A 17,346-nucleotide genomic window follows, 5' to 3' on the forward strand; every position below is an offset into this window, starting at 1 on the left:
TCAGCCTGTTCGCAAACTCCTCAGCTACTCTCTCATCCCTGAGCTTGGCAACATCCAGCCTAGGCTGGGATGGTACCATTCTCCAGGATTTAAGGTGCAGCTTTAGAGTTGCTACAACAAGCCTGTGGTCAGTATTGAGGAACTGAGCACTCCGGTAGACCCTGCAGTTCTGGATCATCCTCCAACGACCGTCAATGAGGACATGGTCAATCTCCTTTGCCACACCGCCAGCGTTGGAATACCAAGTCCAGCGATGAGCTTGCGGGCGCTGAAACCATGAACCAGCCACCCTAAGTCCATGACTTCTTGCAAAGTCAAGGAACTTAGTGCTATTCTGGTTCATAGTTCCTGACCCATGGGGACCAACACACACCTCATAACCATCCCTATCAGTTCCAGTCGATGCATTGAAATCCCCCAAGACTAGAAGTGTATCTCGTCTGGGGCACTGATCAACCACAGACTCGAGTGTGGCGTAGAATGTGTCCTTCACGGTAAGATCACTCGCCTCAGTCGGAGCATAAACAGAGACCAGGGAAATGACACCCAAGGAGTGACGAATCCTTAATCTCATAATACGCTCGTTGACCGGTGTTACCTCAATTATCATTGGGGTCAGCTTATTGGACACAGCTACAGCAACTCCTTGGGTATGGTAACCATCAGAGCGACGAGACCAATAGTAGGTGTTACCACCCACCATTATCTCACCGCAATCCGATCTCCGAACCTCAGAGAGAGCTGCAATCCCGATGTCGAAATGCTTGAGCTCAGATGATAACAGAGACAGGTGATCATCCTCTCTTAGGGATAGGACATTCCAGGCACCCACCCGAAGGGACCGCCTCAGGTTAACCCAAGGAGACCGCCGTCTGGTGGACGACACCTCAGCACCACTCCGACACACTCTCCCGCAATCTGACCCAGGGATGTTACCCCGTGGTTTCCCTCCTATCAAAGATTGGGGGTCCCGAAGGCTTTGCCCCAATCCCATCATCCGGTGAGCTGCCCTGCGAAGGGAAGCTGCACAGGAGGTACTCCCACGGAGTGGGTTTCATAAATCAACCATAATCAATTTCCCAAAAGCAGGTTCAAACATATCATTCAAAGATTTTAACAAATCTATAAAACATCGGTTTGTCATATATGCTGATTTTTTTATATGTATCCTTAAAAAGATATATACTGTTTCTCCAAATCCATAAACTGGTCCAACACGTGGAACATGTCTTTCAATCCGGACAAATCTCACACTCTCACTATGTCTCTTCGAAAGGACTGTTTAGAACCCCCCCCCCCATCCACTTTCGCAACAATCCTCTGGAAGAAACCTTTCTTTCAAGCTTCTGGGTCTCACTATCTGCCATGACCTTTCCTGGGAAAGCCACATTTCAAACCTCGCCTCCAAAGCCAGTCGCCGACTGGGAATCCTCCGTCGTGCAAAGTCCTTCTTCGGCCCACCTGAGCTCCTGACCACTTACAAAGCTTTTGTCCACAGCCTGATGGAGTACTGCTCTCCCCTCTGGGCTGGTCTCCTGCCTCCCACCTTTCTCGGCTTCACGCTGTAGAAACCAAGGCATTTCGGATCATTGGCATATCCCACAATGAGGCTGAGTCTTTGGGTCTCTCACTCAATCACCGCAGGTTGGTCGCTGGTCTCTCTGTCTTCTACCGTCTCCTCTCCAGCCACGCCCCACCCCCCTGCTCTCTCTGCGATTTGTCCCCATCACATTTCTGCCGGGTGCTCAAGGTCCGCCAACAACCCCCTTCTGGTAAAACTACCAAAATCACGAATCACTGCTCACCTTCACTCTTTCATTCCTCTTTTTTCCCGCCTTTGGAATAAACTCCCTCACTCTCTTCATTCCCATTCTTCCCTCCTGGCCTTCAAAATAGCTGTTCACCACCACCTCTTATCATCCCCCATCCAAATCCTCGACCTTTTCTACCCCCGATAATCCACCCAAGCCCACCTCCTTCAAATTCCCTGCTTTCCTTCCTGGAAGTCCCTATAATGTCCATCTTCTATTCCCCATGTTCCCCGTCCCATCCCTCTCCCTTCCACAGATCTCCTAATGTCTCTGTTCCCCACTGTTTTGTCCTTCCCACTCCCTCCCCTCTTGTCTCATGACCCCCTTGATGTGCGTTGTGTGTTAGCTCTCATGTGAGCCTCGACAAGGTATACCAAAATAAATAAATAAATAAATAAAAAACAGTATCTGTCATATTTGTGAGGAGAAAATTGAGGGAGTTGTCAAAGTTAGGGATCATTGTCATCTTACTGGAAAACATAGAGGTCCAGCTCATTCCCATTGTTATCTTAATTACAAGCCCCCAAACTTTATTCCTGACTTTCTTCACAACAACGCTCACGATGACACACATCAATTTATAAATGAACTTTCAAAGACATCTGGAGATATTTCTGCCATTCTTAACACAGATAAAAATACATCTCATTCACAAAAACAATTCATACTTCCCCCATAACCCATATCAGATTTCTTGACACATAGAAGTTTATGGCAAGTCCATTATCTAACTTAGCATCAAATATTAAAAACTTACGGAATCTTAAATCACATTTCTCAAATCAAGAAGAGATTGATCTCTTATCACAAAAGGGAATATATCCGTATGACTACATGGATTCATTTGAGAAGTTTAAAGAAACACAACTTCCTTCAAGGGAAAGTTTCTATAGCAAGTTGAATAAAACTCATATTTCTGATAGAGATTATACACAAGCTAAAACGGTTTGGGAGAAGTTTAATCGAAAGAATCTTGGAGAATATCATGATTTGTATTTTAAAACTGATGTATTGTTATTCGTCGATGTGTTTGAAACTTTTAGAACAGTCTGTCATAATAAAAATTCTTATGGATTAGACCCTGTTCACTAATACACGGCCCCGGGCTTGGCTTGGAGTGCTATGTTAAAAATGACAAAACAGAATTTGGAATTAATCAGTGATATAGATATACTTTTAATGATAGAGAAGGCTAAAATAGGAGGAATATCTCAAGTATGTTGCAAGAGATATGCTGAAGCAAATAACAAATATCTTCCTGATTATAATAAGAATGAGGACAACTCTTCTCTTACCTGATGTATTATGATGCTCACAATTTGTATGGGTGGGCTATGTCTCAATCTTTACCTTATGGAAAACTTAAATGGGTTAAAGAAAAACATTATGAAAAAGTTTTGCACGACATTGTTGTTTCCTTTCAAAAAGAATTGGATGAATCTGAAGTTTGATATTATTTTGAGGTTGATTTTAAATATCCAGAAGAACTTCATCACAAACATAAAGACATACCTTATGCCCCTGATAAAGAAAGTCCAAGAAAAGAATGGTTGAGTGATTTAACATAAAACAGTCATTTAACATAAAAGGTATATCTCCAGAAAACTATTTACGACATTAAATGATAAAGAAAGTTATGTTTTTCATCAAAGGAACTTGAGACAATATTTATCTGCTGGGTTGAGAGTGAGGAAAATTCAACGGATTTTGAAATTTAAACAAAGTCATTGGTTGGAGAAGTATATTGATTTTAATACAAAAAGGAGAATAAAAGCAAAAGCAGATTTAGAGAAGGACTTTTATAAATTAATGAATAATGCTGTATTTGGAAAGACTATGGAAAATGTTCGGAATCGACAAAACATAAGACTTTCTACATCTTAGAAACAGGCTTCAAAGTTAATTAATAGACCAAGTTTTGAACGAGCGAAGGTGTTTCCAGAGAACTTTTGTGCTATTCATTTGAAAAAAAGGAGTATTGAAATGGTTAAACCTATTTATAAGGGGACATCAATTCTTGACTTCTCAAAGTCGTTAATGTATGACTATTACTATAATAATTTAAAATAAAAGTATAACGATAATGTGTCATTGTTATATATGGATACAGATAGTTTTATATTTGAAATTAAGACAAGGGATGTACATGAGGATATGATTGATAATATTGATATATATGATACAAGTAATTGTAAGTCAGCTGATGTGTTGTTTTCATCAAAGAATAAAGTTGAATTGGGTGGGAAGGTCATGAGTGAATTTAGAGGATTGAGATCAAAGTCTTATACTTTTATGTATATTGACAATAATAACATTGAAAGATGTGATAAGAAGCTAAAGGGAATAAAGAAAAATATAATCAAGGAAACAATAAACTTTAAACATTATTACAACTGTTTAACCTTAAAGAAGGAAGAGTGCAGAAAAATGAATACAATAAGTAAGTTATAAACATCTATTATATACAGAAGACATAAATAAGAAAGCATTTGGGGTTTTTGATGATAAAAGATATATTTTAGAGAATGGAATCAATAGTCTCCCTCATGGTTATAAGTATACGTGTTAAGATATTGGGTTGGGAATTTTAACAGGCTACCGCCGTCTTTTTACTGATTTATAAATGATAGAACCAAGAAATAACCAAACCAAAGAGTGGAGATGTAATCAGCCTTGGTATTTAAATGGGAAAGATAAAGAATCTGAGAAATATCAAATAAGTCTTTTTGAAGAAATAACCGGGGTAAAAGTACATAAAACAAATAAGCAGATAATTTTAATTACAAATAAGTTGGAGGATGTCAAGAGAAAAAATATCCTTGAATGGAGTGAAAACTTTGATGGTTATCAATTGAACAATGGAAAAATAATTTACTTCAATCTCAAAATGATATGTGGATCAGGAGGTGGTCAAACAAGAGCATTAAGAGAAGTTTAACATTTCATTTCTGCTCAACAAAGACACTTAAACCAAGAACCAAGTTCCAAGTTATTCTTTGTGAATATATGCGATGGAAATGAATGTTATAAGAAAATTAAGTTATTCCCTGAAGTAGAACATGGGCAAATATTCGTTGGCTCGCTCTTTGAGTGGAATGAAAATATGAAAGGGAAGAAGTGCTTTAATCAGTAAGTCTCAATCTTTCATCGTCTCAATTTAACATTTGCTCGTATGGGAGGGGGAGGAAATGAGTCTCAATTTTACATTTGCTTGTATGAGAGGGAAGGGGATAGGTGGGGAGAAAATGAGTCTCCTATTTTGAGCTTTTGGGGCTTGAGTCAGAAAGTTTTTCCCTTTTCTTCCATTCATTTGAATGGGCGTCAGAAGTCCCATTTATCATCTATTTATGTGGTTTTTTTCTCGCGTCAATTTTTTTAAAATCCAAACATAGCCCTCAACCTTCCGCTGGATGAACGAGGAGGCCATGCAGTGTTTGGTCACACTGGTTCCTGCAACGTCCGAATGCATAAACGAACAAACAAACTTTCTTCTTTATATATTAGATAGCGGAGTACCCACCCACTGGGTGGGCCGAGTTTGCACATCACTTGCTGAAAAAAAATAGTCTGTGTTTTGCAAGACAAAGAAGAGTCCGATTGAGACAAGTTGCTCGATCTTCATCCTCAACTCAGTATTTGGCGCAAATGCCTAATCTTCTGAACAAGAGAAAATGATCTTTAGCATCTGTGGTGCCAATAGGATACCAAGCCTTTACCAGCATCATTCATGATGCGCAGAGCCACCCTCCGGCATGATCCCATGTTGTAGTTTGAGTTTATTGCATGAAACGCGTCAGATCCAATCAGATCAGAAAGCAGAAAACCTTCACCTTTATATGATTTTGACAATTCCATAATATTGCAGACATTTGTAAATACTCTCTTGCAAGGACTTGTCACGACAAATGATGAAGTGTTGCATGAAAATGCAATAACATATCGAATATTTACAAGGGCAAAATCACAAAGCAAGTTTATTTTGTATTTTTGTTAATTCATATAAGGAAATTTTAATTATCTTTATCTGCAGATGTTTTTTTTTTCACCCATAACATCTCAATATTCATCAATCCTTCGAAGCTGAACCTCTTCAAATGCAACTCTTTGAGTTGAACGACCTCATAAATTGCAGTTCTGATGCTGCAATGGGTGCTGCATAATGGAGCATGTTATCTTACAGAGAAGGTATTTAGCAGGCTGTCCTCCATGCACGATGTATCCATCAGCTACTATACAGGTGATGTATACTCTGCAATGATATGCTGGCATACCTCTTTCAGAATGATACATATCCACCTGATCAAAACTTCATCCTTCATCTTTTTTACAAGATCGTATTTGAATAATCACCCCACATGTGAAGTGAAAAGCGGTGTTAAGCAATTGGTTCACTTTGTCTCTCTGTCTACAGATGTCAGTCTATGATTGAGGAACAACTTGATTTCAAATTCATGTTATATTTTGAACACTAGAACATGAAACGGAAAACAAACCTGAAGTTTAGCAGTACTTTGGCTCTGAATTTGGCAAATTGTACGGAATCTCATCCCGAGCGTGCATGCACACTGAGGAATGAGATTATTATAATAATAATTATTATTATTTTTTACCCTGGCAAAGAAACAAAATTTAAAATTCTTCCAAATGGGAAACTTACTGTTTTTAGGGACGTCACAAAGTACACAAACAACAAGCATGAATAACCAATGTGACGTGTCAAATAAACTTTGAATTTTTTTTCTACAGCCTTTAAAACCTATATTTTAATTTATTGAATTATATGCTTCAACACTGTAGAACACAAATCGCCTTGTTGTCACTTTCAAAAACCTCCAATGTTGCAGTACTTGAACAAAATTACTACTCAATTTTATGCCATCTCAACCATTCAAATTTGCCACTCCTGTTCTCTGCGTTGGGGAATATCGACATTCAGACAAAATCGTGCCTCGTCAGAAATATCTATTGCACTCGAAAACGCAAAGCAAGAGTTGAGAAGACCCTTCCCATTTGTTTTTTCACAAGACTGTGTGGGGTAAGGTGTTCGTTCTGTGAAATATCTAGTTTGAGTATTTTTAATGCATATTTGTTTTGACTTTGCAAAGCTATATAAACAAACCTCCAGTTTGTAATAAACCATAATCACGATTTCCTTTTGGAATAAGATTTTTTTGGAGGGTTTCTTGTCGTTTATTGCATGGGAAGTGCATGAGCCAACACCTACAAGCACCGAATTGCAGCAAAGTCCAGACAGGGCCTGCCACTGCAGGACGATGTTCAATCACACCAACAGGTTGGTGAAATTTTGGGGGTCACACACATATTGAATGACTGTACGAATGTTTCACGTTTGTAAATCATTTTTATGGAAGTGAAAGACTGGTAGATTGTTTGGCATTCCGGTCTTTGCACAGGGCTGTTGTTCTTGTATGGATTTGTTAATTGCCTCTGCCAGCTAAGGTGGACAGAGATTATGTTTTCTCCACTATCTGTTTTACTTGTGAAATTGAAGATTAATTTGTTGCTCTTTAAGTTAGAGAAGTAATTTGGAATTTGGCCAGGATGTTGGGGATAGCTCCACTACTCTTCAAGAAGGACCCCACAAAGGGAGCTATAATGTTCACCAACTAATTCCGGCAGATGCGATGCCCAGTTTAGCATCCATCTGAGAGATGACATACACATTGATTATCACCGTGCCTGTGAAACACTGGGCTGACAGTTTATAGATGGGTTGAGATTCGAACCCAAGCAATACAGCTTAGAGCGAATGTGCGTACCTCTCAGCAATCCTGCAGTGTAGTGGGATGCATTGCTTTATAGCCACTGAAAACATTTTCAATTCTCTCTTGAATTCCCCGTTTGCTTTACTTATTCTCATCCTCTCATTTATTTTGCCTTCCAAATATTATAGAACATGCCCAGAGTGTAACTTAATTGAGTGCAACAAAATAATTTTAAAGCAAGTGAAAGCTTCCATGGCGCAAGCAGTGGATGTGGCGACCGTGGTTTGGTTCTTCGTGGAGAAATCCCTGGAGTTGGAGGACAAAATAAATATACCATGAAGATCTCCACCAGAAATTCGACCATGAAGTCCAAGGAAATGTCCAGATAACTCTGAGATAGAATTGTGAGGAGGCATACAGTAGATCTCGGGAAGGGTATAAAACAATTTCATGAGTGTTGAAAGTTTTCAAGAGCACAGAGAGCTCTATCATTAGGAAATGGAAAGAATATGAAACTACCCAGAGTTTTCCTAGAGCTGGCTGTCCGACCAAACTGAGCAACCAGGCAAGAACGACCTTTGTCAGGGAGGTGACCAAGAACCCAATGAGCACTCTGACAGACCACAGAGTTCCTTGGCTGGGATGGGAGAACCTGCCGGAAGGACAACAATCTCTGCAGCACATCACAAATGTAGTGTTTATTAGAGAGTGGCCAGACAGAAGCTATTCCTGAGAAAAAGGCACATGAGAACACACCTGGAGTTTGGAGAAAGGCATGTGAAAGACTCTGAGAGCATGAGGCAAACGATTTTGTGGTTTGATGAGAAGAAAATTGAACTCTTTGGCCTGAATGCAAAGTACTACGTCTGGCAGAAACTGAGCACAGCTCATCACCCATCTAACACCATCCCTACCATGAAGCATGGTTGTCGCAGCACCATGGTATGGGGATGCTTTTCAGTGGCAGGGACTGGAAGATCCTTTTCTTTGTGTGCTTGTAATTTGTGTCCTTGAAAGGATAGAGGGAACAATGAATGGAGCCAAATACAGGCAAATCCTTGAGGAGAACCTGCTTCAGAGTGCAAAAGAAGAAGATTTATGTTCCAACAGGACAATGACCCAAAACATACAGCCAAAGTAACACTGGAATGGCTTCAGAACAAGAACGTGAAAGTCCTTGAGTGGCCCAGCCAAATCCCAGATTTGAATCCCAATTAGAATATGTGGAAAGACTTGAGGATTGCTGTTCACCGGCACTCCCCATCCAACTTGACAGTGCTTAAGCAAATCTACAAGGAAGAATGGGAGAATATCCCCAAATACAGATTCGTAAACCTGATACAGACATACCCAAGAAGACTCGAAGCTGTAATCATTGCCAAAGGCGTTTTTACAAAGTATTGACACAAGGGGTTGAATACTTATTAATGCAAGAGATTTCATCTTTTCATTTTTAATCGATTTGCAAAAGTTTCTAAAAACATGTTTTCACTCTGTCATTGTTGGGTATTTTGTATACATCAGTAACAAAAAAATTTAAATTGAATCCATTTCAAATTCAGGCGATAACACAACAAAATGTGGCAAAAGTCGAGGGGTGTGAATACATTCTGAAGGCACTGTATGTGCTTAATTGTTTAGTCCAATAGATGTACGTTACATCCTGCGCAATGCTGGGTACCTTTTTTTTGAGGAGGGAGGAGAAGGGGTAGGATGAGACCCAGTACTTCCTGGCAATGACAGGTACCTTTGCTAAGTAGTAAATATATAAAGAAACATGAGAGGAATTACAAAAAAAATTAAAAAATCCAGCCGTCACGCTATGCGGCAGATAGGCTAACAAGGGAGAGCTGCCCCCTGTAGGATTGGGGGAAGCTTATGCAGTACCTGTTGTAGTGCCCCCAATTATTAACGGTATCTCAGAGTTTCTTAGATCCCTACAAGTATGCAACCACCATTTGGGTTTTCTTTTTAACTAATATCTGAGCTATATCTTGGAGCTGTCTGGGACTTTCAGAATGAAATTTGCATCAATAATGGGATTATAAAATATGCGGGCTTGAAATGGTTGTTTTTGATCTTGCCATAATTTTAAGGTTATGACCTAATTATAGTAATTTTTACCATTTTTCATGTATCTCGACTTAAGTTTGTCCGATTGGAACATGAATGCACTCTCTAGATAGTCTTATTGTACACCACACCCCTCCAAGTTAAAGGTCAAATGATGGTCTGAAAAAATAAAACGCATTTTTTGTCATCATTCAATTTTGCCAATGTGGAATCTCAAAGACCACTTGGGCTTCCAAGATGTCCTTACATCATAATAGTGTACCTGCAATTAAGATGTGCACCTGGTATTTGTGTCCTTGACCTACTTTTATCGGAATATGACCTAATTAACAAAAAAACACCTTTTTGATTATAACTTGAAAAATTTTCCTCCGATTTTCATGATGTTGAGTTTTATGGATAGATTGTAGATAGGGACATATTTCCTTATTTTACACTATATCCCTAAATGTTGAAGGTCCAGGTCATATGGCGGTCCAAAAAAAAAAAAGCTATCAGCGGATTGCGGGCGCTAGTATCCTTGGCTATCGCTTTGTGGTTGCAGATATCTATTCTTACTTGATGTCTGTGATCACAAAGGGACGATGGGAAAATGTCAAAGCTGTGACTTTGCCCTTTGACATATTCGACCCAATTATTATGTAGTCCTCTCCATATTCTCATAGTAAGGATTTTAAAAATAGATAACAAATGCTCAAATGGTAATATAAAGCACACAAACACTCGCGATTACAACACCCCATCTCCCACTACAAGGGTGGATGGGCTAATAATTATAATCATTGTAGTTATAGTAACACTTTTGGCTGTACAATACATAGCGAGCCCAGTTATCTCGTTCCAGCAATGGTATTTGTTGATTTTGAGCACAGATTTGTTTCTCAGTACAATGCATCTAATGTGCGCCTGTTAGCTGAACACAGTTTGTTCAATAAAACGCGTAATTATTGCTTTGTCTTCCATTGCAATTGCATCTCATTAAGCATAACGATCCAGCTGGAACATTTGAGAGGCCTTTATTAGCTGTGACCTTTTTCTCAACCTCCTGACAGCACATTGTAAATGCAGAAACATTTTGGCTGCATAATGCCCTGAATAGAACAGATGCTTGAAATGTGTTTGCTTGTGTGTCTTTGGAGCACAATCACATGGCAATCTTGAAGCTTGCAGACACCTTGGATCTGAATGTAGTGGCAATTGTCTTCTTGGTGTTGCGGTACGTCCAATTGCCCAAAAATCAAAAAGTAAATGTAGTTCTACGTGGAGGATTTGTTCCTGTCTTAAAAAGCTTTGGTTGTTATAATGTAGTGAATATTAAGATCATTTGAATGTTCATTTGTGGTTAAATGCTGTAATTTTAATTATTTTTCATTAGAAGTTAAAATGTTACAATATTTGTGTATATGAAAACAATGTAAAGATATAAGCCTGAGCTTTTTCTCAAACATCCTCGAGTTGACCATGTGATGATTTTCTGCTGAGATGCCCAACATCTCTGTTGCCTCCGTATAGCACATTCATTGAGCTAAAAATGGCATTCACAAGTTACTGACTAATGGAGACAGCATAGGCCTCAGATTTTCAAAACCATCATAAACATTGTGTTGAAGAGGCTGTGAGATTTTTTTTGTATACATAGTCGAGGTTCGTGGAAGAGCTAGCACAATGAATGGATTGGGACAAAACAGACAAAAACAGAATGCAAAACACAAATTATTGGGGTTGGCAATATGGATACAGAAGATGCATGGGACATAAGGAAACTCCAAAGAGGGAGAACTGGAAAATTTGGAGAGATTGGTTAGGGTTTACGAAGGTAGAAAAGATCATGGTTTTGGATTGGGGACAATCAAGAGATGGCGGTGAATAGCTGTTTTGAAGACCTGCAGGGAAGAATGAGGTTAAAGAGGATGTGGAAGTTGATTCCATAGGTGAGATAAAAGAGGAACAAATGAGTGTTGGTGAGCAGTGATCCTGGATTTAGGTAGTTTTACCAGAAGAGGTGTTGATGATAGACAGTGTGAGCCCTGCAGAAACCTGTGGAAGGGGGGGGGGGGCAGCGGGATTCAAAGCAGGGTAAGAGCAGAGGATGCAAGTCCAGAAAGGAGGCAATAGAAGACAGAGACCACCGACCTGTCTGCGATGGCAAAGTGATGAGCCCATAAACTCAGCTACAGTGTGGGAGATTTCAATTATCTTGAAGGCCTTTGTTTCCATGGTGTCAAGCTAAGCAAGATGTGAGGGAGGAGAGCAAGCTAGAAGGGGAAAGCAGTTCTCCATCAAGCTGCAAATGAAGGTCTTGTAGGTGGAAAGGAGTTCAGGTGTGCCAAGGAAGGACTTTGTATGATGGAGGGTGCCCAGTCGGTGGCTGGCTTTGGAGGCCAACATTGAAATGTGGTTTGCCCAAGAAAGATCATGGCTGATCGTGAGACCAAGAAATTTGAATGACTGAATTTCCTCAAGATTATTGTTAAGAAAGTAGATTTATGGGTTTGCTGGACAGTCCTTTCGGAGAGAGATAGTGAGAGTGTGAGATTTTCTTGGATTGAAACACATATTCCAAGTGTTTGACCAGCTTGTGATTTTGTTTCAGGTCTGAAGAGAAGGAAGAGGCTGCAGCCTGCCTGTCTGAAGGATGAGGGACGTCACAGCAGAGGGTGGAGTCATCAGCAAATAGATAAAGAGGATTTTCCAGAGAGTCAGAGAGATCATTGATGAAGATCAGGAATAGGACTGAGCCCAAAACACTTCCTTTGAGCACTTTAACCTTGACAGGGAGAGGAGATGAAAGAATTCTGTTGAGTGCCACACATTGGCTACAAGTACAGAGAGTGTCAGGAAGCCATGTGTGGAGTTGGCCTTGAACACCAAAGGCAGAGAGTTTGTAGAGTAAGGCGGGATGCCAGACTGCATCAAATGGTTGAGATATGTCGAGAGTGACGGCCCTGATCTCATCTCTGACATTGAGGGCCTCCATCCATTGTTGGGTGAGTAGAAGCTCAGCCTGTCCAAGGTGGAATGGCCTGGTCTGAAACCAACTTTGTGATCTGAGATGAGATTGTTGGAGAAAAGGAAGGATTTCATATCAACTGCGATGATGGATTCCATGATCTTGCTGATAATTTGAAGTAAGCTGATAGGTCTGTAGTTGAGGGGATCAGTTTTTGCACCTTTTTAAGCAGTTCAGCGATGTTGGTGGATTTTCAAGCAGATGAAAGATGACTGAGCACAACTGACAGGGTGAAAATGGCAGAGAGAGGATGTGCAAGAGCAGCAGACCATGTTTGTTAGACATGTGAGCTGATGCCATCCAGTTCAGTAGCAGAGTCAGAGTTGAGGGTTAAAATAACTTTCTCCACATCTCAGGTGCAAAGCGACACAAAGTCTCAGAGCAGTTGGGTACGACTGGGAAGGATGGGTCCTAAGAGTGAGGGTTTAGGGACACCAGATTTGGAACCAAACACAGAATTGATGTATTCAGGTTTCTCATGAGTGGAGATGGCTTTGGTGCCATTTGAAGAGAGGGCAGAGATGGAAGGGGAACATATACCTTAGACAGACTTATCAAGGCACACCATGTTTTAAAGGAGTGAGACAAGTTTGAAAGGTCATTCTTGAGGTTGGCCAGATGGTGTTCTCTGGCTCTCCTGAGAGTGCACACACACTTGTTGTGGGCTTTGTGGAATGAACTGAGATTGCCTTTGATCGGATTTGCCTTCCCGGAAGAGAAGAGAAGGCAAGTTGTTTCAGAGCAACCGCTTCACCACGGGATTCAGTGTACCTTGAGAACGGGAAGAAGAGTGGGATAATTGAAGATGAGATGAGATGAGATTCATCTGTCCATTAGAGAGAGAGAGAGCCAGTTTCTGTGGAAGACTTCCCAGGCTGAGATAACATCTGTGACAGTAGATATGGGAGATCAGTCAGCCCTGAATAAAGATGGCTGCTTGCATTCTCTGCCAATCTGCTTGAGTAAAATGTCACACTAACCATTGTTGAGGCAGTTCTCTGAGAATCTGAGAATAGTCCTCCCTCTCCCCTCCCAAACCCACCCCTTACTTTCCAGGTTATTGTGTTTCCTCTCCTCCATCCACCTACATTTTCGTTTTTTGTTCCATTGCTGTTTCATCACCCATTTCCCTTGTTCCTTTCATTTCAACTGTATCTAGCAAGTTTCGTCCAAATCCGTCCACAACTTTTTAGATATCATGCTATATATCATTTTTGGCGCGTTCTCTCAATGGTGAAGAATCACTGAAATGTTTTTATTTAATCTTATATGTGGATTTGGATCCAGATCTTCACCAAAATATAATAATTTAGTCCTTGTCTCACACCCAACCTGTTCACCAAATTTCGTCCGATTCTGTCCACAACTTTTTGAGATATCCTGTTCACAGACAGATAGACAGACAGACAAACAGGCAGGGGTGAAAACATAACCTCTGTCCACCTTAGGTGGTGCGGGTAATTATTAAAATGCAACTTTTTTTCTGGACTCAAAGCTTTATGGATTAATATACACATCGTTCCCAATCTTTATGGGGTTAATTCACACATCGAACAAGGGCGCAAGGTGGGAGGAGAGGAGAAGAAAGGGAAATGAAGAGGAAAGAGGAGGAAATGAAGAGGAAAGTACAAGGATACGACAATTGAATAAAAATAAAAACACTTTCATTTATAATCGATTCCGTATGAACTCAGGGGGGGATGTGTGATGGGAAGGGTGCGATGGTTAACATCATTTAATAATACCAGTTTCTTGTCAGATATGTTTCAAAACAATTCCAGCAAAACTAACTTTATGATTCGGAAGAGAGAAAGAATTAACTTGCAATAACTTATCACCACCCGGAACACGATCAACTTTGCTAAACAATTAAAAAGCTTCTTTAAAAAGCTCGTCATGATTATGCATTTAATAAAGCAGTGTTTTATTAGATTTCATTAAAAAAAAGAAAGGCACTATTTTCCAGTGTTATGGCCTTTCAGTGTGAGCATTTAAAACCACTTGTTTATGGCTACTGTGAAATATTATTGCCTTAAACCACCATGGAATTGCATCATTGTTTACAAACACAATTACAGTCAGTTTGAACCCTGACAAGGTGAGCAAAGCCTCAAGATTAACAGAAGTGCCCCCCCCCCCCCAAAAAAGGATGTAATTATCATGAAGAGGGCAGCTATCCTGGACTTCAAAATGTGAAATAATTACTATAATGGCCGTGTTAATTATGGAGAAATGAATAGAGCTGACTGTCATGCAGATGCTAATTGGGAAAGGCAGCCTGAAGCATTATGACCTCATCAAGTACAGATGGTGAATGGGAGTTGAAGAGGAAGGGGTTGCAGTGATAAAAAAAATGCACACAGATATCAAACTGCATTTTTGTACATTGGGTAAGTGAAAATTAGTTAGGCCTCAAAATGTCTGTTGATGCACGAGCATCGAATTTAAAAGGTAGTATTGTAGAGCAAGGAAAACATGATAGCACGTTTAGTACCGTTGAGTTTTTTTTGTTTTCGAGTTGTGGGCTCAGATCTCGAATCCGACTGCATTAAACAAGGCATTTAAAAAAATTTTTTACAGGTATGTGTATGTGTTTGAATGTCATATAAAAAAACAGGGCTGGCCCGATCTCGACCAAATTTTGCATATGTGTTAGGTCATGGGCACAAACCCCCCTCTCCCCTCCCATGCGAAGCTGGGAGAAGACAACTTACGATTTTTGCCTTTAGATATGCTACAGTGCAAGAGGTTTACTGACCCCTGCCTGCTGCAGACAGGGGGGAGTATTAGCTAAGGCACAGAATATATTTAGCCAACACATATTTGTATTTTATCCGGCCTATCAGTGGGATGCAAAACGTAAACTGTTCAGCCTGGTGGAGGTATGCAGAGTGCCATTCTAGTTATTTCTGTCCACTGAAGGTGGGCGAAGGTTATGTTTTCACCCCTGTATGTCTGTCTGTCTGTGTGCAGGATATCTTAAAAAGTTGTATGGACGGATTTGGATGAAATTTGGTGGACCGGTTGCGTGTGTGACAAGGACGAACCGATTTGATTTTGGTGTGGCTCCGGATCCATGTGGATGTACACGCTCTTCAGAGTGCACTTCCAGTTGATAAATGATTTGCTCAGGAATGTACGTGAGATCATGCACACCCAAAACACTCATATGAAGATTCTCTTTGGGTGCTCTTTGGGAGCTTTCACCAAGGTACAGTACAGGGTGTCCCTCAAGTCCCTTTGCCCCAAAACCTATTCTTTCTAGAATACGGTGAACAAAATAAAACAAATACATTGACTTATTTATGTATCTTTACACTTATTTTTACATTATTTTAACGACATTTTGTTGTGTTACATTTGCCTTGAAAATCATCAAATCAGTTGCTCATGGAGTTTCCAGTCTGATTACATTCATGCATCCGAATACTCATCACTAAATGCTCTTGTAAAATGAAGGGGGCCCCAGTCACTCATATCTTGCAACATCTTCAAAATCCTTTATCCCAATTCACCTGGAACAACAACATGAAGCTGTTAACATGGGCGGGGTAAAGGGACTTATGGGACACCCTGCATATCACATCACAGATCTTCCGCTTCAGAGTCGGAAACAAATATTTTGAGATTCGTGCATTCTTAGGACGCATCATGGAACAATAGGCACTTTCTGTGGCAGTCATTATGAACATATGCATTTTATTAGGGTTTATTTTGACAAACCGCCAACATGGATGTTATCGCTCTACGGATCACGGCGACATGTTCACACGATTATGTTTGGAAACAAACCATGATGACAATTAAAGATCAGTCTCGTGCAACTTGTCATTCGGCACAAACCTTTATTTTACCCAATTTTGAAGCTTCTAGGACGAATGATTTGTGGTTCTCACCTTCTTACGACATGACTGGGGTGAGTTGAAATGCAGAAAGTATAGCGAAATGTCATGTTTGGTGATATGGGATGGACATTCAGAAAGTTCTCAAACCAGGTTATTTGTCAGCACCTGAGACATGCAGTGTTTTGGTGAACATAAATTTACCTGCATGCTTGTTATATGTCACCAGCGAGTTGCCTGTGCCCACATGGGATTCTAAACGGGTAGGAATGGAGGGAGTAAAAATACAAAGGGCGTCTTCTGTCATCTCGATGGGAAGCTGGGAACAACAATTCACATTACCACATCTGATGCAATTTAAATGCTCTCGTGGCGGCGAGATGCTCCATTTGAAAATGTTTGTTCGATATGCAGGTCGTGGACAAAAAAATTGGAAACAGCAATGTAAAGATGTCAAGTCATTTAATAGTGCATTAAGCCAACACGTGATGCCAGTATGGCCTCTGATCACCATGGCATAGAGTTCACCAGCGTCTGGAATTCTTCAGGAGGGATGCGGCACCATTCTTCCACCAAGGGAGTGTCAATAAACTCACATCTGTTTGATGGAGGTGGAAAATGCTATTTCAGGCGTTGTTCAAGAATATCCCATAAATGCTTGATTGGGTTCATATCTGATGACTGAGAAGGCCATGACATATGAAGAACACCAGTGTCATGCTCATCAAACCATTGGGCAACCACACATGTTCTGTGAATGGGGACATTTCTGGGGGTCTTCTCTTGCAGCCACATGAGCTATAATTATAAGTAACCAGACCTGTGCAGCATTTATACGTGACCCACCACATGCTGCGACGTTATTTGCTTCATTAACACATGGG

This window comes from Eptatretus burgeri, chromosome 17 (genome assembly GCF_056783735.1).
Source record: "Eptatretus burgeri isolate ZD-2024b chromosome 17, Ebu_testis_v1, whole genome shotgun sequence".
Classification (NCBI taxonomy): Eukaryota; Metazoa; Chordata; class Myxini; order Myxiniformes; family Myxinidae; genus Eptatretus; species Eptatretus burgeri.